The 24,034-nt window shown below is 47.6% G+C and overlaps 1 long non-coding RNA gene across 1 annotated transcript; it reads right to left on the bottom strand.

Moving 5' to 3' along the window:
* Positions 1 to 280: 280 nt before the first annotated feature.
* Positions 281 to 20,107, bottom strand: LOC146020698 (uncharacterized). The gene is made up of 2 exons (XR_014450832.1): positions 19,950 to 20,107; positions 281 to 1,189 (listed from the first exon to the last, which is right to left on the bottom strand). It is a non-coding gene; the product is annotated as an uncharacterized LOC146020698 (long non-coding RNA).
* Positions 20,108 to 24,034: the final 3,927 nt, after the last annotated feature.

Genomic DNA, 24,034 nt, shown 5'->3' with positions numbered 1-24,034 from the left:
ACAACAAATTTAAAGACGGTCAACATTAAAACAGAATGATTTCTAGATTTCAGCACCATTTAATTGTGTGTAAAGGTTTGAAAATTAGAACACATTTGCAGGTTAGCAATGGAAGGAGCAACATTTGGATAATGTTATTCTGATAAAATTCAAAATAGGAGCAGTATGGCCGATACAAGAACATGTGGAACAAAATAATGGAAATGCTTCACCGTAGCCTGGTCCCGGTGATCTTCTCTTCAGTTTCCCTGCTCACCCGGTGTGTGTGTGTGTGTGTGTGGGGGGGGGGGGGGGGGCGATGTAGTGAGCCTGGTCCTGGTGCTTTCAGGACAGAGTTGAGAGGAGGCCACATTGATCCTGAGCTCGAGGGCTGTCTCATTTGAGATTCTAGAGCAGTGATTCCCAAACATGGTCCTCAAAGTCCCCCAACAGTGCACGTTTTCCAGGTCTCCACACATCTTTTAAAATGTGTCGGAATAATGAGTGCCCCTGTGCACCTGCCGGGTGACCTGGAAACCATGCACGGTTGGGGGTACTTGAGGACCAGGGTTGGGTACCACTGTTCTAGAGTAGTTCAAAATCCAAATGCAGTGCAGACTCTGGTTCTAACCGCATCCATGAAACTACATTCTTCAAATGCATCCTTAACAAATGCAGGCCACTAAAATTTAAAACCATTCTTATGTTGAGTACTCGTCTACCCGTTATTGAATAATCAGGGACATAACTGAGATAACACTGTCTTTATGGGTATGGCTTACCTCTAAATTCTTGAGCACAAAGGCACAATCACATAAGAGCAGGCAACCTGTAAGTATATGAAAGCCCCCCCTTCCTGTACGGAGAGCTCAACGCCATCTGTTTACTTAACACGCCATAATATGACAGTCAAAAGTCCATACTTAAACCACATTGATTTCATGTCTAATTTGTAGCCACAAAAAGCACGTCATGTATTTAAAGAATGTTATCTATGAAAGCATGAACGGCAAGCGGATTAAAGGGCCGATTGTATTAACTGTGATGGGTCTAAGAATGTTCCGGGAGGCCGGAGACTCAGTTTAAAGAACCAGTGACGTACATGTTCCTTACATAAAACTGCTGATTACATGCACAAAGCATGTACTGGAGATAACGTCATGACCGTGCGGTAAATCTCTTCTTTTCCTATGCACAGAAGACTTCCTGCCTGAAAAAAACAAAACATAGTAGATATTATTAGGTTTCCTTTATCAGTGATTTTATTTCACATATATAGTAGCTGCTATTCTCTTATTTTGTCTACAATGTATAATGATACCTTCTCCATTCTGCACCAGACCTTAAACCAGCAAAGAATTTCAACCCACCCAATGAATCCATTCTTTTCCCTCACAAGTTCACAGAACAATCACTGGGAAGACTACACTTAGGGGGCGGAGTCAGACTAGGATGCTACAGGCAACACCAATGCATCTCTTCATGTAGGAGCTGTTCAAATACTGGAGGAGGCTTCATATGTACAAAAACACCCACGGTCAGCTTCTGTCATCTGCTGCTGTGTCCAGACACACAGCATCGGATCACCATCACAACCACTGGGCCGTGCTACGGACGTCGGGAGGGAGGGCTGATGACATCATCAATGACCTCCTTTTCCCCACGGCCTTCGTAGCAGCGAGTGAGTCCTGGCTCACTCAGCGCTGCGAGCAGGGGGGGGGGGGGGGGGGGAGGAAATCATTCCATGGTAAATAATATTTTTCTCCTGTTTGCACAACTGTGAACACGAGCGGGGACAGTTGTTCATTGGGGCAGCGTTAACCGGCTTGTTGGGCTCCAAACTCTTGCAGCCCAGCAAACAGTTCTGAATTAGGCCCGAGTCCAGAAATGCAGCAGTATCGTGGCACATGTGTACTGTGGCTCCATCATAGAAACCAAAACATTGGCCAATTGTTAGCAAATCCCTACTTGTGTATGGGTCAAAATCAGGCCTTTAATGCATACTGGCCCTTATTCACATATGAATGGGCAGAACCATGTGCACTGCAGGTGGGGCAGATGTAACATGTGCAGAGAGAGTTAGATTTGGGTGGGGTGTGTTGAAACTGAAATCTAAATTGCAGTGAAAAAATAATGCAGACAGTATTTACCCTGCACAGAAACAAAATAACTCACCCAAATCTAATACCCCTTTCAGACATACGGCAAAATCCCAGGTTTTTGCATATGAACGCGCATCAAACCGGGATTTTGGTATGTCTGAAAGGGTCAACCCGGGTGTTAAAACCCAGGTCGCCGACCCTTCTTTTCACCTGGTTTGAGGACCCGGGATTTAAGACCCGGGTTGACCCTTTCAGACATAAGAAAAATTACTGGTTAGAACTGCTTCACCCGGTAATTTGCTGCTGGAAGTGTGAAAGGGTGCAGGCTGCACCCGGGAAAAGGACCCAGCAGTCAAAATACAGGGTAATTCCCAGGTAGTATGTCTAAAAGGGGTATCACTCTCTCTCTATTCATGTTACATCCCACCCCACCCCCCCTGCAGTGCACATGGTTTTGCCCATTTTGAGACCAAATTTGTACTGCCATCAGATCTGAATAAGGGCCACTGTACATACTTTTAGTCTCCCTGATATAATGAGGGACTACCAATTTTTCAGGTAGTCCCCCACACCCACAGAAGAGTGGCATCCAATCAACTTCTATAAGAAAGTGAGCAAGTTGTGGAGAAAAACCACCATGACTTGATTCTCTGCCCCCACTCCTTCGTCGCTGGATATGATATTGAAGTTGCCGGCAGCATCTCCTCCAAAAGCAGGTAAGTATGCCTTAATGCACAGTTTAGCAGCCATTTTGGACAAAATGACCTGCAAAATCTGTGTGCTAACATAAGCCGTAACCTACATCGTACATATTCTTTCCCCTCCATATCTTCCCTGTTGTCGAATATAAAATAACTAGGCTTTCCACAACCATTTGTCATCCTTAAGTAAACTACAGCTGAGCAGAGCACGTTGTCCATTCCACAAACTATGTAACAATTAATACAGACATCCAAGATGTATATTTTTTCTATTAAATTTTATTGAAACTGGCTTCATACAGTTTGTATTAAAATCTACACAAGTACAGTATGTTTTGTATAGTTGGTTTTAGCAGATTTTAAAAATGGAGCCTTGTTTAATATATATATTTTTAAAAGAGTAGGGGCTTGTATACAGGTTCCACGTGGACCCCTCCTCTCAGGTGGCAGAGTAGTGTCTGGATTTTTGCTAGGATCTACTGTGCATGTTCAGGTCTCCAGGAACATGGTGACTTCTCTACTGCACATGCGCAAATCTCTGAGAAAATGGCAGCAGTATCATTTTCCTGGTGATTTCTGCACTGCTAAATGATGCAGGACTCTAGAGAGGTAAGTATTAATATATGTGTGCAGTGTGCTGTGTAATATCCACCAATGCTCCATGCATCTTGATGTCTACCACCAAGAAACACCTATTTCAAACTGGTCTCCATTCTCATAACATGTAGAACACATGCACCTACTTGCAGCTTTAACAGAAAATGCTACAAATGCACACATCCTGTTTTTCAATTCAGCTGCATGCGCGATCACCTTGAAAACGGGCGATGCGTCCACACCATTATGCATAGGTGACTGATTTACTTTGTTATCGTTCACCATCTAGCGCAAAAAAAGGTTACATTTATCCTCACATTACTATTAAAAGTTTTCAAATGTTCTAAGTGAAACGACCATTTCAATTACATTTGCCTACAATGATTCTTTGCATGAGAGAAAAAAAAATCCTAAAAGTGTGTTTTCACCTCAATTTAAAGTTTAGCTGGAAAGCATATGCATGAACTTAAGCAATTAAAGCATCCTTATATAGACACTTATTAAAGTATTTATACATATTATCTTAAATCTACATCTATCATTTTGCCAATTAAAATTAGGACCATAATTGCAATTAAGTAATTTAATTGCCAATTGAACAGCAAAATTGCTAAGTGACTAATTTTAATGCCTATTTTAATTACCAATCATGACTGGGGAGGGAGCTAATCAAGTTATATCAAGCGGTACCTGGGTAATGATGTGAGTAAAATGAAGATCAAACATTGAGAGCTAAAATTCTGAAAATGCCTCCTCAGTGATGAAGCCGTGTGTGCACTCGCTTTCATGTACAGGTGCGTACAACGCTATACTCTCCCTGTATCAATGTGACGGCGGCTACTCTGCGCTGCTGGAAGACACTGTTCTTCTACTATCTAACTGTCAGTCTGTAGCTTCTTGCTTCCTCCATCACCCTCCTCAGAGCATTACAATGCACCGGTTACATTCAGTGTGTCCTCACGGATACAATCACTCATTTTTTCACATACTCCGTGCTGCTGGGAACATGGCTCTACGTATCTCAATCCGTGGCTTCACACGTGCCTCCACCCTCCTCATCATGTCATTACACTGTCCGCCACATGCATCCCTGTCCTCACTAGCAATCACCCAGGCGTACAGGTCACCCTACACCCACCAATATCAGTGCAATCATATCCTGGCATACTGCTGTGAACATTCTTATTTGATTGTCTACAGATTGGCCTTCTGAAACATTCCCTGAGTTACTAAATTTAGTAAAGCTTCTAAAAATGAAAAGAGGGGATGTTGCCCATAGTAACCAATCAGATTCTGTCTTAATTTTATTGGTTGGCCTGGGCAACATCACCTTTTTTTTTCTCCATTTTTTAGAAGCTTTAATAAATGTACCCCATTTTAGAGGACTGTACGAGAATGCAGGTTTAATATGCAGGTAGAGTACCTCTTATCCAGATATCCTAAAACCGAAATATTTGGAAATTTCAGAATATTTCAGTCTTTTTGTCCATCCCCCCGCACCTTTTTTAATACTCTCCTCTTCCCCCTGGGTCCACTGCAGCAATCGTATTGGTCTTCAGCTACATCTATGGTCCCAAGGATGCACTGCTGAAGACAAATCCGATGGTTGCAGTGGACACCAGGAGACACCGTGGACCAGGTGATTCATGTCAGCAGCTGAAATGAATCTCTAATTTGGCAAAGTGTATGGTGATAATGTCATGTTGTGGACAGGTTTGGGTTTGGTGCATTGCCTTTGTTAACTGACAGACTTTCAAGATGAGCAACAATCTGGCCAGCCAAGCATGTCTACCACACGCAGAGAATCAAACCTGTTTCTGTGATAGAACATTATAACTATACACCTTGGTAGCTGGCGATACATTTCATTGGTCTAAGTCAGTGATTTTCAACCTTTTTCAAATCGCAGCACACCAAACAAGTTTTTCAAATTGCCAAAAGCATACCATCAGTCCCCCACAGGGAAAAACCCATTGGCTCCCACAGGAAAAAATAAAACAAACCTATTGAACCCATATGAAAAAAAACAATCACACTGGTCCAGGGCCGGCGCCACCACTAGGCAAATCTAGGCATTTGCCTAGGGCGCCGGCCACTGGAGGGCGGTATTTCGCCCCCCCTTGTCCTGCGGCGTATATGTGCGTAAAAGCTGGGGGCGGCAGCGGGGGGTCCCTGCAGTCAATAAGAAATAACGAGCGCTATCCGCCGGGCTATGCGGAAGCGCTTCTGTTTTGGAAACACTGGCCGCACGCTGATTGGCTGAGATTCAGCCAATCAGCGTGCGATGTGCGGCCAGTGTTTCCAAAAGAGAAGCGCTTCCGCATAGCCCGGCGGATAGCGCTCGTTATTTCTTATTGACTGCAGGGACCCCCCGCTGCTGCCGCCGCCAGCTTTACAGCGCCGCAGGACAGGTACCCGGGCGGCAGACACCGGGGCGCCCCCACCCCGACTTGCCTGGGGCGCTCTAGTGCCTTGCACCGGCCCTGCACTGGTCCCCACAGGTAACAAAAATATATTGGCCCTCAAATGAAAACAAAAGACCAGTGAATAACACTTGAGCTGGTGGTGGCTGTAAACTGGTGTGGATAGCTTTAGATCTGGTGGCACACTTGAGAACAACTCAAGACACACTAGTGCGCCGGGCAGCACGGATGGTGTAATGGTTAGCATTACTGCCTCACAGCGCTGAGGTCATGGGTTCGATCCCCACCATGGCTCTAACTGTGCGGAGTTTGTATATTCTCCCCGTGCTTGCGTGGGTTTACTCCGGTTTCCCCCCACAATCCAAAAATATACAGATAGGTTAATTGGCTCCCAACAAAATTAACCCTAGAATGTCTGTGTGTGTGTGTGTGTGTGTGTGTGTGTGTGTATATATGTGGTAGGGAATATAGATTGTAAGCTCCACTGGGGCAGGGACTCATGTGAATGTTCAAATATCCTCCATCGAATTATGTGAATGTGCGCGTGCCCTCGGGAGGAAGTGGGCGGGCAGCTGACATCTGGTGATGTCAGCTGCCCGTCCCGGGCACCGACGTCATGGCTCGATTACCATGGGAAAACCCAGCGTTTACATGGGAACGCCCATGAAACCCTGGGCGTTCCCATGGGCGCGACTATCCGCTGCCACCCCACACTCCCCAGCCTGTTTGCCATTGGTGCACGCACCCAGCATACGCACATGATTAGAAACGTGGCTGCACATATGCCAAACATCGGTCCCCATGCGAATGAATGCTGGCTGTGAACGGACCAGAATAAGGTCCTTAAAGGTCTTGTTTGCTAAATTGGACTGTGCCAACGATCCACTGATGGTATCCAATCCAAAGGACACGCAGCAGAGGTTTTGGCACAAGTGAAATGTGTTACACAACATATTCCAATAAATCTACATTAACCTTTTATTTAGTGACCATTAGTGGTGCTCATTACAAGGCCCTCTAACATACCCCAGACAGTAATAACAAGTGTCTGTCTAATTATGTTATTTTAGAAACATAGAATATGATGTAGATAAGAACCACTTGGCCCATCTACTCTGACCTTTTTTTAAACATGTTACCTCAAACCATATTTGATCCTTATTTCTTTGTAAGGATATCAATATGCCTATCCCAAGCATGTTTACATTTCTTTACTGTTTATGGCTCTACCACCTCTGATGGGAGGCTATTCCACGTATCCACTACCTTTTCTGTGAAGTAATTTTTCCTCAAATTTCCCCTTTTACCACTTCCTGTGCTTCCCACATTCATTTTCAAGGTCTTAAGCTGGGTACACACTACAGGGTTTGTTGGACAATCATGGTACCAGAAACCACTTTGCACAATCATCACTAATGCTGGGAACACACACTGGGAGTCATGATATAGTGCATACACACTGACCAGTAACGATATCGGTCAGTGATATCACCCGCCTCTTGCTCTGTACATGCAGTTGTTGACTACCATATATACTCGAGTATAAGCCTACTTTTTCAGAAACATTTTTATGCTGAAAAAGCCCCCCTCGGCTTATACTCGAGTGAGGGTCCCACTTGAGTCAATAAGTTTTCCCAGTTTTTTGTTGTAAAATTAGGTGCCTCGGCTTATATTCGGGTCAACTTATACTCGAGTATATACGGTATATAGTAAAAATTCAAAAAAAAAAAAAAAGATTGATTAGCATATACAGACAGGAAAGGGGGTTGTTATCTATGCGCAGGACCAAGCATGGTTTACGACACGAAGAGTACAAACTACGTCCACCAAACCCCGCCCAGCGAATGAATGCCCACCCGCCTCCCCCTTGAAGTGACGGTTCGTCCGCACAGGCTGCGAATGGATGTTTTGCATAAACATCCATTCGTATGCCTCGGGTAACCGCCCACATCTTTCGATGGTGGGCGACCATCGAAAGATGTGGTACGTGCACGCATATAAAAGTGACTTTTAAGTCACTTACATATGCGTGCACGCTGGCACGGATATGGGCGGACAGCTGACATCCGGTTATGTCAGCTGCCCGCCCCCCACATCAGCGTCATGGCCTCATTACCATGAGAACGTCCAGCGTTCATGGGAACGCCCATGGAACGCTGGGCGTTCCCATATGGTAATGGGGCAGCCCGGCGCCCCCCCCGCCCTTCTCCACCCACGCACGTCGGAATGGGTGCATGCACCTGGCGAACCGAAAGTTCGCCGTGGGTGCACGCACCCTACATCTGCACATGCACGGAAGACCGGACGAATGTGAATAACCCCTCACTGTACAATTTGCACTATATATTGTTAATGATATCAATATTGCCTATATCATTAACGATATATCGCCCAGTGTGTACCCACCATTACAAAGTTTTTCCAATCGGATGTTTGTGCACATCTTTCACCTGACATGCTGCACATCAGACAGAGTCAGTGCCATAACTAGGTTCTATGATACCATGTGCTGGCCCCCGGCAAGAGGAGGAAATATCCCTAAAAAAACGGGACGGTCCCACAAACATCGGGCTGTTGGGAGGTATGATATTGCACAATGGGTCGGTTTCAGACCTGTTGGCATTGCAGCATTTTTTGCAGATGAAGAAAACCATGTTGCACTGCAGGTGGGGCAGATGTAACAGGCGCAGAGAGAGTTAGATTTGGGTGGGTGCGTTTAAACAGAAATCTAAATTGCAGTGTAAGAATAAAGCAGACAGTATTTACTCTGCACAGAAACAAAGTAACTTCCTCAAATCTAACTCTCTCTGCACGTTACATCTAATAATAACAGGCATGAATCAGGCCCAATGCTTGTTAGCAAAATGCAACAATATTTTATAAAACCATGGCAAACTGTTCACATTGTTAACATGCGATTAGAACATTGAACAAAGGCGGCGTGGTTGGTATACGACACAGCTGGAATAGTACACAATGACACAAGTCAGCCTACTTAAACGATGAAGATTTCTCTCTTCAGTGTCATGTGTCATACACCAAGATAAGAGGGCAATGACAATTCACTATACTACTGCGATTTGTCAGCACATCTGTGTACCGTGTCACTTTCGCCACAGCAGTGACAGCAGCAAGAAAACTAAAGGCAAGCATCTTGACATGCGTGACAATTCCGTTACATAACATCACTCATCAGTCAGTCATCTTCCATTATTCACACTGCATGTACTACCAGCACATCAACGGTCAAACCTTTCCCAACAGATCACATTAGCCTAAGCAGCAGTGGCCAAGACATTGCACAGTAATAATCCCATCTTGTCGGAGAGGCCTTCTAAAAAAAAAAAAAAATTCAAAAAAAAAAATATAAATATATGAAATCTACATTAAATCAGGTCCGTACTAAAACACATTTATTGGAATCACAAGGCAATGGCACACACAGCTTATATTAATCAATGACTAGCTACAGGCCGCCTAGTATCATTTCACATAACCAAATGATAAATGACTCCTCGTGTTGTACTTGGTTTGTGTCTATTACCAAGACACTAATTTAGCGGACGTGTCTCCATACAGACGTGTTACATGGGGGACACCATTTAGCAAATCTCATGAATATCATCGAAACGGCGAGACAATGAGTTATTAGGACACTTTCCATTTACTGGTGGATTTTTGGATACGATTATATATTTCATTATTTATTTATAAACCCCAATCTTTACCTAAATAGTAATGCTTCATTGTAAATCCTCAAAATGCAATGGTATTATGAATACTGTATGTGCTAAATACTCTATTTAGCACATACAGGTCATTAAAATGTGGATAATATCCACTTTGGATTGTGATTGACATTATCCAAGTATACAAGGAAAATTTAAGGATTATCCACAAGAACACAGTATTTTTAACATACCAATGACACATGACAGATACAATTGTTCCCAAGGGATTTAAAATGGGCAGTAATTGTGGTTTATTTACAGTCTGTGTTGCCATAGTATACTAAACTGGTTTTGAACTGCGCTACAGGATCTGTTGGTGCTATATTATGGTGCCCATACACTAGTAAGATTTATCTTCAGATCTGGCTGGTTGGAACAAAAACATGGTTATGGATGAGTGACAGTTTGTCAGTTTTCCAAGCAAATGTTTTCCAAGCAAATGGTCAACTGTTATTTGCTCTCATCCATAACCATGTTTTTGTTCCAACCAGACAGATCTGAAGATAAATCTGCGTGTGTATGGCCACCTTTAGATAACACAATGGGCCGTATTCAATGCGGCAGGCGAGGGGGTTAAACGGCGTGGATCGCCGAAGATAAGATCGCAGTTTAACCCCCGCACTGGCCGCTCACCCTATTCTAAGTTCAGGGGGAATCCTCTCTGCCCCCAAACAGCGAGGCTTGCGGCTAATGCAGGGAGCCTACTGCATTCACCGCGAGCCTCGCTGTTTTAACGGCCACACACGCTGTTTCCCCGTCACTGGAAAAGCCAAGCGACGTGGAAACTGCGTGCGCAGCGGGTCAGTTGAATACTGACCGTGCGAGCTGTGACAGCGAGCAGTCATCACTGCTCACAAAAAACATTGAATACAGACAATTATAGAGATGTTCACATTGCAATCCTAGCAGGGTTGGACTGGCCTACAGGGGAAAAGCCCCCGGTGGGCCCCACCCCCTCTAGGGATAACGGACTGGATCACAAAGCACCTATTTTTTCTCTAATGGACAAAACCATGTGCACTACAGGTGGAGCAGATGTGACCTGTGCAGAGAGAGTTAGGTTTGGGTGACGGGTGTTCAAACTGAAATCTAAATTGCAGTGTAAAAATAATAAGTGATCTTCAAAATATCCACTACAAATGCCAGCATCCCTCACAGCGACTTTCTTTTAGTAGAAATAAATACAAATACAGCCAAGTCAATTAATTGTAGTTCAGTCGCTGTGAGCGGCGCTGGCATTTTTAACGGATATTTTGAGGATCTCACAGCAATGTTGGCATTCAAAGGTTTAATTTAAAAAAAGATTGCTTGCCAATTTTCACACCTATTTTGAAAAAATCCCTCGGCACTCAAAGGGTTTCTCTGGTACAGGAGCATGCATGCACTGGCGGTATTTACTATTTCTCTTTCAATGGTCCTGGTGACACAGCTCAACACTGGGATGTAGGAGGGTCCGAAGGAGCCAGGCACCTATCCTAAAGCTTTAGAGGGTAGGCTCCTCCCCTACTGCATCCCTGGACTCTTCAGTTCGTGTTAGGTGCCCACTGGAGTGGGTGCTATTCTAAAGGGCTGCAGGAGCAGCCGAAGAATTAGAGTAGTTAGGGTTTTTTTATTATTTTATTAACTATTACCCTAGCTAGGTAGGCACAGTGTGAGGATTTTCATAGTGAATCCTCACACTGCTAGCGCAGCAGGAGCTGACAGAAGCGCGTCCTGTCAGCTCTCTGTGCACAGGGTAGACTCTGTCTGGTCTCCCTGTGCTGCGCTTACAGCCTCTATTAAGAGGCTGCCTGGGCTCCGGAGTAGCCTGAAACCGGCTCCACATTTAGGTGGGGATCATGGGGGACAGGCGCTCCGTGATGGCGGCGGCCATTTTATGCGGAGCTTACACGCTGAGCTCCTGACTGAGAGGACAGCAGCGCTGTGACAGGCATGTTCCAAGTGGTCCCCATTTGAGGGGGAGATACTGGAACAAGGAAATCCTACCTAAGGAGCGGCTAGCTGGGGGTGGTTGGCGCCAAAAGGTCACGGACCCCGCAGCAGCAGGGACTTTGGTCTCTTCCTTCACTCTGACTTTGGCGCCTTTCAGAACGCTTGCAGCGGAGCTGAGCTGGCTTATTGATCCTGGCAGAGTGACTTGGATTTCCTGGGCATCGCTTCCCCGCAGTTGAAACCTACAGACAGCTAAGTGATTGGGTGCATTGACTTTGTATAAACGCTTGTACAATTGTTTGCACTGTGTATATTGAGATATATATATATACGCTTCACTTGCATCATGTCTGAGCATCAGGCTGTGGTTTTGGGGGAGGGAGTCCTTAGTGCACTGAGCGCGTGCAATGTTTGCACACAAAAGTTTGTCCCTGAGCAGATGGCCAAGGGGGGCTTATGTATTACTTGCGCTGATGTGAGACCCATGGGCAGTGAACACCATAGGGGAGAGCAGAGTGAACCTGCGTGGGCCAGTGCCCTAGGCAGGTCGGTAAACGCTTTGGTGCAGCTTCTGGACAGGCAGAGTGATGTGCTGGTAGAATCACAGAGACCTATGCCATCATCTCAGCAGTCGTCTGGCTCCTTACCTCTTACCCAGGCAGATCCTGCACTTATTCAGGTGATGCAGGATACTGCTAAGGGGATCAACAGATTCAGTGAAATACTGGACAAAATGGATGAGGTTACAGGGACCCCTAAAAGGTTTTATGCTATGCCTAATGTGTTAGAGGAAGAGGAAGGAGAGTATACTGACACACCCTGGGACCAGGGTGATGATTTTGAAGAGACCTCTGCTGCTGGTATAGAGGATCTTATTGTGGCTGTAAAACAGGCGTTAAAACTGTCTGTTGAGGATAAGACCCCTGTTAAGGGTGTTTTTAAGCGACAGCGAAAGGAGGCTGTTACTTTTCCCTCAGATGAGGGGTTACAGGAACTATTGGAAGGGGCTTGGAAAACCCCAGATAAGAGGCTACAGATGCCTAAAAGATTCCTTAGTCTGTACCCCATGCCGGAGTCTCATTCTGAACTCTGGGAAAAGGTGCCTGTTGTGGATGCTTCTGTGGCACGCTTATCAAAAGCTACGGTATTACCTGTACAGGGTGGTGCAGCTTTTAAAGATGCTGTGGATAAAAAGCTAGAGGGAAACCTCAAGGCTATTTTTGAAGGGGTGGGGTTTACCCTGCGTCCCCTTATTGCTTCAGCCTGGGTCTCTAAGGCCATTATAGAGTGGGCTGGTGAGCTATGCACCATGCTGCAGGCTGACCACGGTGCTTTGCTGGTAGCAGAAAAGATTAAGGCCGCTGCAGAATATGCGGTGGAAGCAGAGGAGGAAGCTCTTAAAATGGCTACCAGAGTATCCACAGTCTCCATAAATGCCAGGAGGGTACTCTGGCTTAAGGCCTGGGAAGCGGACAATGAGTCCAAAAAGGCCTTAGAAATGTTAGCTTTCAAGGGAAAGTTACTTTTTGGTTCTGAGCTTGAGGAGATTATAAAACAAGCCACAGGCGGCAAGAGTACGTTTCTGCCGGCCTCCTCAACAAAGCAGTCATCCAGATTTGCTGCTTTTAGGCCGTCCTTTCGGCCCTCCCCTAGAGGTGGTGCGTCCTTTCGGGGACAATCGTTCAGGGGAAAGTTCCAGAACTCCAGGGGCAAATCCCAAAGGTCCAAGTTTGGCTCTTTCAATAAGAAGCCTGCCTCTAAAGGAGAGGAAAAACCCTCCGCATGACTGCCAGGGGATCAGCCCGGCAGGGATAAAGGTGGGGGGGCGTCTTACACACTTCAGAGACGCTTGGGCTTCTCTAGACCAGGATACCTGGGTCTTAGAGATTATTACCCAGGGTTACAAAATCCCTTTCAGAGGGCGGACTCCAAAGAGGTTCATCCCCACACCCATACCAAAGCAGGCGCTCCTGCGCACAGCTCTTATGAGAGCGGCTCATTCCCTTTTGGAAAAAGGGGTGGTAGTCCCGGTTCCCAGGGCAGAGTGGAAGAAAGGATTTTACTCCACGCTGTTCCTGGTGCCCAAACCAGACGGGTCTTTCAGACCAATACTAAATTTGAAGTCCTTAAATGTTCACCTTTGGGTAGACCATTTCAAAATGGAGTCTTTGAGAACTGTACTCCTGAGTCTGGACCAGGGAGAATTTCTGGCGTCCATGGATGTCCAGGACGCATATCTGCACGTTCCCATTCACCCGGAACATCAGATGCTGTTGAGATTTGCCATAGGAGACCTGCATTTACAGTTCCGGGCGTTACCCTTTGGCCTAGCAACCGCGCCAAGGGTATTTACAAAAATAATGTCTGTGATGGCGGCAGTGCTGAGGCTCAGGGGAATCACAGTAATACCCTATTTGGACGATCTCCTGTTCAAAGCAGAATCAGCAACACTGCTTCAAAGTCATTTAAAAGAGGCCATCAGTTTTTTGCAGGCTCACGGCTGGATTTTAAACTTACAAAAATCTCAGTTGGTACCATCACAGAGGATCCAGTTCTTGGGAGTCATACTGGATACCCATCTCCATCGGGTATTCCTCCCGGAGATAAAGGCCAGGGACCTGGTCAATCTAGTTCAGGAGATCCTCAGTGCTCCGAGCTTGTCAGTATGGAGGTGCCTCAAACTCCTGGGGAAAATGGTGGCGTCATTCGAAACGCTTCAATTTGCCAGGTTCCACTCTCGAGTATTCCAATGGAACATTTTGTCAGCCTGGTCAGGAAACACTTTGACCATGAAGACGGAGTTGATAGTGCTGTCCGCAGACACTCGGGACTCCTTGAAATGGTGGACAGAGGTAGATTCCCTTCAGTGGGGTCGGTCATTACAGACCTGGGACTGGTTGATAGTAACTACCGATGCCAGTCTCAGGGGCTGGGGGGCAGTAGCCCTGGATCTCAGGCTGCAGGGCCTGTGGACGGCAGAGGAATCAGCGTTGCCAATCAACATCTTGGAGCTGAGAGCTGTCTGGAAAGTGATTTCCTTGGCGGGAGACAGGTTAAGGAACTCCCCCTTGAGGATTCAGACCGACAATGCCACAGCTGTGGCGTATCTGAATCACCAGGGAGGTACACGCAGCAGATTGGCCATGTGGGAGGTGTCCAGAATCTTTCTATGGGCGGAACAGAATGTTCCTGCAGTATCGGCTATATTCATTCCAGGAGTGGAGAATATAGAAGCAGACTTCCTGAGCAGGGAGGAGCTCAAGGAAGGAGAATGGAGCCTACACCCTCAGGTGTTTCACCAGATCACTGCAATGTGGGGAACTCCGGATTTGGACCTAATGGCATCCAGGTTCAACCATCAGGTGCCCAGGTTCTATGCCAGAACGAGAGATCCGCTAGCAGAGGCAGTGGATGCCATGACTACCCATTGGCAGGGAAATCTTCTTTATGCATTCCCTCCTATTCCGATGTTAGCAAGACTGTTAAAGAGGGTACAGGACCAGAAGGTCCCGGTGATCCTTGTGGCCCCAGATTGGCCAAGGAGGTCTTGGTATTCGAGGCTTCAGAGGTTATCAGTGGATTCATGGCGTCTACCTCTGAGACCAGACCTGTTAAGACAAGGCCCATTCAATCATCTGGATTCCGATCGATTGATTTTGACGGCTTGGTTATTGAAACCGCCATTTTGAAAAAGAAAGGATTTTCTGACGCAGTAGTGCAGACTATGATAAAAGCCAGAAAGGCTGTTTCTTCTGCAAATTATTATAGAGTCTGGAAGACTTATATTAGATGGTGTGAGAGGCAAAAAGCTCACACATCTCACTTCAAATTATCAAAAATGTTGGATTTTTTACAAGATGGATTTTCTTCGGGCCTAAGCCTTCAGTCGTTGAAGGTGCAGATTTCGGCCTTGTCCATCTATTTTCAAAAAAGAATTGCCATTTTACCGGAGATTCAAACTTTTTTACAAGGGGTATCCAAACTGAATCCCCCTTACAAGCAACCAGTAGCACCTTGGGACCTGTCACTGGTTTTGGATTGCCTTCAGAAGGCACCTTTTGAGCCTTTGAGGTCGGCTGACTTTAAGTTTCTCACGTGGAAGTTAGTGTTTTTGTTAGCAGTAGCATCTGCTAAGAGGGTGTCTGAGTTGGGAGCCTTGTCATGCAAATCTCCCTTCTTAATCTTTCACGATGACAGGGCTGTTCTGAGAACAGTGCCGCAATTTTTACCGAAGGTAGTCTCTGCCTTCCATTTAAATCAGGAGATAGTTCTACCTGTGTTTCAACCCCCAGAGGGTTCCAAGAAAAGGGACAAGTTGAAGACTTTGGATGTTGTGCGTGCCTTACGCATATATGTGGACAGAGTGAAGAGTGTTAGAAAGACTGACACTTTATTGGTATTGTATGACGTACATAAAATTGGTTGGCCTGCATCTAAGCAGACCATTGCTAGGTGGTTGCGATCTGTGATAGCTTTTGCATACACCAAAGTGGGTAGGCCTGTACCGGCCAGAATTAATGCGCATACCACCAGGTCAGTTGCTACCTCTTGGGCGGTCCGACATGGGGCCACAGCGGAGCAGGTTTGCAGAGCTGCCACTTGGTCATCTGTTCACACATTTGCCAAATTCTATAGGTTCCATGAGTTCGCGTCGGAGGACGCATCATTCGGGCGAGCAGTGCTGAGAGCTGCAGACCTGAGCGTACCCTCCCAAAGGACCGGCTCTGGAACGTCCCAGTGTTGAGCTGTGTCACCAGGACCATTGAAAGAGAAAAAGGGATTTTTGTAAGAACTTACCGTTCGAATCCCTTTCTCTGATATGGTCCTGGTGACACAGCGATCCCTCCCTTACGCTCAGTAAGTATGCCAGAATTTCATGATGTTCATGTTAAAATGGTTAAAAGTTAACAGTTTCTGTTATAAAATGTGCATATAATATGTGCAGGCGTTTGTACTGAGTTAATGTATTCCAGTGGCTTTGAAAGTTGAACTGAAGAGTCCAGGGATGCAGTAGGGGAGGAGCCTACCCTCTAAAGCTTTAGGATAGGTGCCTGGCTCCTTCGGACCCTCCTACATCCCAGTGTTGAGCTGTGTCACCAGGACCATATCAGAGAAAGGGATTCGAACGGTAAGTTCTTACAAAAATCCCTTTATATAGCTCCCAACTGTGAAGATATAGAGAGCGGGACTACGGGCGCTGCAAAGCAGGGCGCTTTTGATAAGGGGTGGAGCCTATCAAAAATGGGTGTGGCTTCACAGGGAGACACTCCTGTTATGCCACACCTTCATTTCCCTGCCTTGGGGGCATGGCCAGAGCTGTGAGCTGCTGGACATGCTCCCCCACCCGGGCCCCCTGCTTGCTGTGAAAAGACGCTGTGCACAGCATCTATTAAGAGCTAAGCAGAACAGCAGGGGAGACTCCCAACTGCCCCCCCCCCCCCCCCACTGCAGGACACAGTCGGCCCTGGGCGGGAAGTGGGACAGTCCCAAGGAAATGGCACTGGCCCAGTCAGGCAGCGCCCCAGGCGGAGGGGTCGCCCCGGCGCCCACCAACGCGCTGTTACGGGGGGGGGGGGATGACGCGGCCGCTGTGGGAGGGGGGATGGAGGATGCAGTCGCTCCAGGGGGCAGAGCGGGAGCCGCTCACCTGCCGGGTGCCGCGTCTTTCCACAGCGGCGTCTGGCAGGGGTCGGGTAGTGATGCGGCAGCCACTGAGCTTGCTGGGGGTAGAGGGGAGAACCCGCTCACCTGCCAGGTGCCGTGTCTCTCCACAATGGCGTTGGGCGGGTGGGTTGTCAGAAGTGAAATGACAGGGGGAGATGCATCGGCAGACGACTAGGTTGCTGGGGGTGGCGGGGGAGCCTCTTAGCCGCTCACCTACATCCAGGGGGGTTCCCAGCTCCGGGCTACCGCCCTCCAGTGGCCGGCGCCCTAGGCAAATGCCTAGAGCTGCCTAGTGGTGGCGCCGGCCCTGGGCCCAGTGAAAATCGGGACAGTTGGGAGATTGTGTTTATCAATGGGCCCAGACCATCTATGCTCTAATGGTTACACAAGCCAGTACCACTGCCAACATAGGCCAGTGCCACTGCATTCCTCCTGTGTGTACTTAATGCAGCAGTCTGACACTGAATCCTAGATTTCAAACAGTCCATGATATGAGGCCTTCCATACTGCAGGAGCCACAAAACCAGTTTGTCTATAAACATATTATAGACTGTAGCACAACTGTTACATAAAACACAATGGGCCTTTAATATAATAGGATCTACAGTATATTGATGCTTTTCCTGCCTGAACAGGCAACGTTTTATAGGCTCCTGAGTAATTCATGCATGCTATATAACAGTCCTAGGAAGCGGCTATAGCGGGTCACTGCGCATGTTACACAGCAATATATCAGTGACAAATGTTCAGTTCACACAATAGGGTTTGTTGTTTACTAAGATGGGAGTTCTATTGAAGATGGGGTGTTGCTGTGGGCAACCAATCAGATTCTATTATCTTCTAGAAGGTGCTAAATAAATAAATAGATTCTGATGGAATGGGATCATTGGATAGACAGTAACTAGGTCGATATGCGTGAAGGTCAACATGACTGAAGGTCGACATGCATGAAGAGCGACATGGGTTAGGTCGACAGGTCATCAGGTCGACACAAGCATTAGGTAACATGGGGAAGGTCGACAGGCAAAATGGTTGACATGGGGTTTTTCACTTTTTTTGTCCCGAATTTCAACACATTCGACATGGACACTGAAACGTGGCACCACGTCCCCTCGCATGGTTCGATGCGCTCGCCAGGCTTCGGGCACACTATTTTATTCTCCCACCATGCCCTAGTGGGTGGTAAGGCATGAAATACCGCCTGTCGGCATATGTCGGCTCAAAAAAAATAAAAAGGTGAAAAACCCCATGTCGACCTTTTGAATGTTGACTTTACCCATGTTGATCTAATGCTTGTGTCGACATAATGACCCGTCGACCTTGTGGCATCGACCTAGTGACTATATCCCATTCTGATTGGTTGCTATGGGCAACATCTCTTAAAAAAAAACTATAATGCATTTTCCAAAAACAGTTTAAAAATAAAACCTGATATTTACTATTATTTTCTAATTAAGTTTAATGTGTGGCATTTAATGGGAGATCAGTGCATCTACAGTACATGGAAAACCCACAACACTATAGCACTGATACAGCGCATCTATTGGTAAGCATGTGTTGTACCTGATCAATGACACACACACACACACACACGTAAGATTTGTGCTGGAGCCAGAGTTTTGTTTCACATGACGGGGCTGATGAAAACACAAAATGCTCATTTTGCAGCCAAGCACCATGAATTTTCTATTAACACATATATGATTTATAATCATAGAGGCGAAGGGCTAATTGAGCCATATGGAAACGTGCTGTATTCCATATGCTATTTGCTTATCCATGCTTAAAGAGACATTTGCAGCATCTGGCTGCAGCCGAATCCAGCTGTGCAGCCCACCAGCCTACCAGGAATATACCTTCATCATCCTCACCACAAGAATAGGCTAGTTACCGGTATCCTTCATGCAATTTCATAGTGAAATCTGACGTTGTTACAACAACAGATTCCTGGCTAAAAATACATTTGTTGGCAGAGGAATTTTAACAGCCAGGATGACACACATCTTTATTATTACACAGCTAAAATTACAGGGCCCCGCCTACACATTGTGCAATGAAGGGAAGTGCATAACAAGAGATCCTCTGCTTCTAGAAGTTTTTGGAACATTTCAGGAAAACTTAGAGTTCCTAACATATTTGTTTTCTATCAATTATACATGGACTCAGACCGTGCCAGGTACTTATCACATCTGCTTCTGCATGCACAAATATCGTGGGAAAGGTGTCAGAGAAACCACTGCACTCCCCCACCCAAACCCATCCCACCCCCCTGGGCATTTACCAACACACGTCAATCAAGAACAATGCAACTTGCAGAAGTTATATATACAGTATGTGCATACAACACATAGACTCAGGCTAAACAGGGGTCTGATAGGGGAGCATATATGATTGGGAGGTGCTCACATTACATTCACCATTGACTCAATACAATTCTGCATAGACAGAACTGCGGTCAGCACCAACACTGAGGGATCGCCTGTATACAGATCTGGCTGCAGTGAGCTGCAGGGCACTGTTTGGGGAGAGCTGAGGTCTATGTGCACTGCAACATAATATATTATTACTAGCAAGTTAGTGGTATGAGAAATGGAACATGCAAAAGCTTTAATGATGCTTCCCAAGAAGTTCTGCAGCAGCTGTCCCGATTTTTTTTCTTCTTCTCTTCTTGCCTGTATGTTACAGTATGTCCAGTGCAAGTGTAGGGGGCTGCTAGTGAGTAATTTGTGCATAAGTGAGGTGGAACACCATAAGCCCACCACCAGCAGGATGACGACACGGGTTTATTTCTCCCACCCACACCCCTTGCACATACTTTACCCTCTCTGATTCCGATTCCTCCCCTTGTACCAGCGGTCTTCAGGACTCTCTCCTCCGGGTGGGAAAGGCGAGCTGCAGCAGCAGAGAGCTAGCACCACGCTGACCCCTGTGCTTCTAGTGCAGAACTCATATTAACTCAATATTCCTGTGCTTAGATGCCCCTGTCCCCCCATAATCACCCCTCTCCAGCTGCCCCGCACCCCCTGCGTTCCTTGATCCGTGGTGGATATGTGCATTTTCCAGTCTGTCCTTGCTTTGCACGGTGCGCAGCCGACACATCAAGCGCAACATTGTAGGATCCCAGTCGCGTCCGGCAGCAGCACCGCAAGCCCAGTTCTCCAGCCAAGCGCGTCAGCGCTGACATCAGCGGGGCCTGTCTCCGTGACGTCACTGCACTATAAATACCGCACGGGGGCGGCTCTTGCTGCTGTAGACGCGTTCATTCATGAGATGTGGGCGCTGAGAGAGGTGCAGAGAGGGGGAGAGATGCTGCTGCTGCTGCCTGCGGGGGGTTCCCCCTCCCGGATTGTTAGGAAACTATTTTCCAGTGCACGTGGGTCTGAGCAGCTTGTACAGTACACTGCAGTCTACAAGCATCTGGCCACACACTGGCCTGCTGGATGGCACAGTGTAGTAATATATCACTGAGAGTATGCATATAATACATTTAATTATGCTATGTGCCTTTACTACTGTTGATTGGCTGCAGCTCATCTCATTTGGTGGTCACGTACATTGCAAAAACACAAATATCGTCCGTAGATTACGAGTAATGGGGTTATCAGACCTGATCACACAGCTGCAAATTCGCAGGTCGGACAATAATCGATGGACTGTGCATGATAAAATCCAGTGGGCGAGATTCAGCAAGCTGAAAATGCCGTAAAAACCCAGTTTTCGGGGGTTTTACCGCATTTTCATATTTATTTATTATTTATTTATTTGCAGTTTCTTATATAGCGCAGCAGATTCCGTTGCGCTTTACAATAGTAGGTGCAGCAAAGCCCCATTGCTGGGACTTCGCTGCAGGGGGTTACGCCAGTTCCTATTTGGCGTAACCTCATGGAAGCCTATGGGCTTCCCTTCGCGTCCCCCGCCGCCCCACGTGCCCCCCGCCGATCAGCACCGCACCCCCCTCACCTGTGTCCGGCCAGCCTCCTGCGATCGCCGGGTATCGCTTTTATGTTAATAATCGCATATGTTACTGCATATGCGATTATTAACTACGCGAATGCCGGCGATGTGCACCGGGGATTATTAGTGAATCCCGCCCCATGTGTCTTTTTTTTTTAATCGATGAACTATGATCGCCAGGAAGACAACGTTTTTAGGTGTCACTTGGCCGATTTCTGAGAGTGACAGGAAAAATGCAGGTGTACCCAGGAGGGCCGACAGGCCAGCCGGTTCCCGGGGAAATGGAGGGAGTAGCATGGCTACTGGGCAGGGGCGTGGCCTTCAAGAGGGGGAGTGGTCATGTCCCTGTGAAAAAATATAAACAAGAGGGAGAGAGAGGACAGGCTCCGGCTCTCTCTTCAGGTCAGCCATGGCACTGAGCAGCGTGTGCTGAGCAAGGGAGAGAGGCTGTGCTGCGGCGGAAGCCTGTCATCTCTCTCACCACTGTCCAGCTTCCTGCAAATGGGGATAGGGGACCGGGCCCTGGTACCCCTCTAGCAGACCCGGGCCTGGGTAAAAAGTACCCGCTCCCCCCCCACACCCTCATGATGGCCCTGGGTGTACCCAGACATTTTCAAGGAAGTAGCGTGATGTCAGCTCTGGCCCCGATCAGCCTGTTTCTGTTGCAGCTGCCGAGTAATCCCTGGGCTACACCCAGAATCGACACACTTGGAAAGTCATTTAATGCTGAGTGAGTTATGAATGGATTTGCAGCTAATTGCAGGGTGGGATTTTACTCTGGCTGAGAAATGATTACCTGACTGCAGGGCTCTGCAAATTAACAGCCATACGTTCAGGACTGAATAACCCCAATGTTCGGTTCCTGCATGTTACATTGACTTAACAAAAGATAAGAGATAAAGGCAGGTGCAATGTGATATGGGTGGTATTTACCACCCAGGATCGCATTGCGATTTGCAATCCTTTCTCCCGAATGTATTACACTGCTCTCTGCTTCGCTCTTCGCTGGGGGTCTGCACATGTGCGCTTAGCACTGACCGCACTGCTCAGCCGGATGGCGGTAGCACCAGGACCCAATGAAATGCTGCCTGATGTTGATACATCAAGCAGCATCGCATCCCCCATAGAAACCTATGGTGGAATTGGCTGCCGGCGGGGCAGGAGGGATCGCAGCAGGGTTCCTGCTGCGATCCCTCCTGATACTTTTAGCTGATACTTTTCCCTGAAAACTGGTGTTTTCAGGGAATAAGCTGCAAATATTATATAATAAATAGTCCCCAAAGAGTGATAAAGAACCAGCCAATCAGCTCCCAACTATCACGATACAGGCTGTGTTTGAGAAAAGACAGAGGCCGACTGGCTGGGTGTGGTATGATTCACCGACAGTCGGGATCCCGACAGTCATTATCCCGACGTCGGGATCCCGACTGCCTGGTCACAGACAGCGTGGCCAGCGCAACAAAGCCCCTTGCGGGCTCGCTGCGCTCGCCGCGCTGCGGGCACGGTGGCGAGCTACACTCGCCACCTATTCTATTCTCCCTCTATGGGGGTCGTGGACCCCCACGAGGGAAAATAGCCGACGGCCGTCAGTGTTTTAACAGTCGGGATCCCGACGTCGGGTTAATGACTGTCGGGATCCCGACTGTCGGGACCCCGTCCGGCAGCCGACTGGCTGGTCCTTTATCACCCTCCATTTTATCTCTTGTTACACTAGGGACCTTATTTAGGTCCATTCGCAACTGCCGTTCGATCCCACAGGGACCGATGTTTTGGTGATGTGGGCATTCCCCTGCATGCTGTAAATGGATGTCTAGGCAAAAAATCCATTCTCCTCCAGTGAGAAGGAACGCACCTTGCGAATGGTGGGCCGGCATGCCATACTTTACAAAGAGACAGCAAGTGCCGGAGACCCACACTGAAAAAAAAGTGTATAATGCCCGTAGTGGTAGTGCCCCATCATGTGCCCTTTAGCCAGAGCCGGCTCGAGGGATGCTCCATAGGAGCGGCCATGCTGGGCACCGACTCCTAAGGGCGGCCTCAGTCAGGGGCGGTTACAGGGGGACGCGAGGTGGTGCCTGGGGGCTGTGGTTGCAGTGGCAGAGCAGGCAGTCCGCAGTGTCTGGGAAGCGCTAAGTGAGCGGACACTGCAGACAGCGGCGGCAGAATTTGAAAATTCAACGATAGGCCGGCCGCTGATTGGCTGAGAGTGCTCTGCTGCTACTGGCAGGGCTGGCCTATCTTTTGAATTTTCAAATTCTGCCGCCGCTGTCCGCAGTGTCCGCTCACTTCCGCTTCCTGGACACTGGGGACTGCCCGCTCCGACCACGGCTGCACCCACAGCCTCCAGGTGCTTCATGCTGCCCAACTCCAGATCCCACGCTGCCCAGTTACCACCTGCCTTCCCCTGTATTCGTCCCAGACTGCCCGCTGCACCTACAGCCCGGAATACAAAATTTTTCTTGAGGGGCCTGTAGGCCTGGAGCCACAGTGCAATAGCTATATATTTTGTTACCCTGTGCCAGAGAAGGAATTATGCCCCCCCCCCCCCCCACACACACACACACACACCACAAACATACACACACTGAAAACAGGGATAGCGCAAGCTTCCATGCATGCAATAAAATTAGGGTATGACTTTGTGGGGAAGAATCGTGGCCACATAACAGTACCAATTCACCTTACACCACACAGGAGTGTCACTTATACCCCATTCACACCAGAAATGCAGAGACAAACCCGGGAATTCCATTCCCGGGACAAGCAGGGACATTCCCGGGTTGGGACCCATTCACACATGCTTTTGAAGCAGGGGCAACCCGGGTCGGTACCTTTCATACCAAACCCAGGTTGACACTGCATTTATCATTGAAAATGCCCTTTTTTAGGCCCACACAGTGGCGGATTCAGGGGGGGGGGCACCCGGGCATGTGGACCAGGGCTTTCCAACG

Source organism: Crinia signifera, chromosome 7 (assembly GCF_055691185.1).
Source record: "Crinia signifera chromosome 7, ASM5569118v1, whole genome shotgun sequence".
NCBI lineage: Eukaryota > Metazoa > Chordata > Amphibia > Anura > Myobatrachidae > Crinia > Crinia signifera.
The sequence above is the reverse complement of the archived record's forward strand: the minus strand, read 5'-3'. Positions and strand labels throughout refer to the sequence as shown.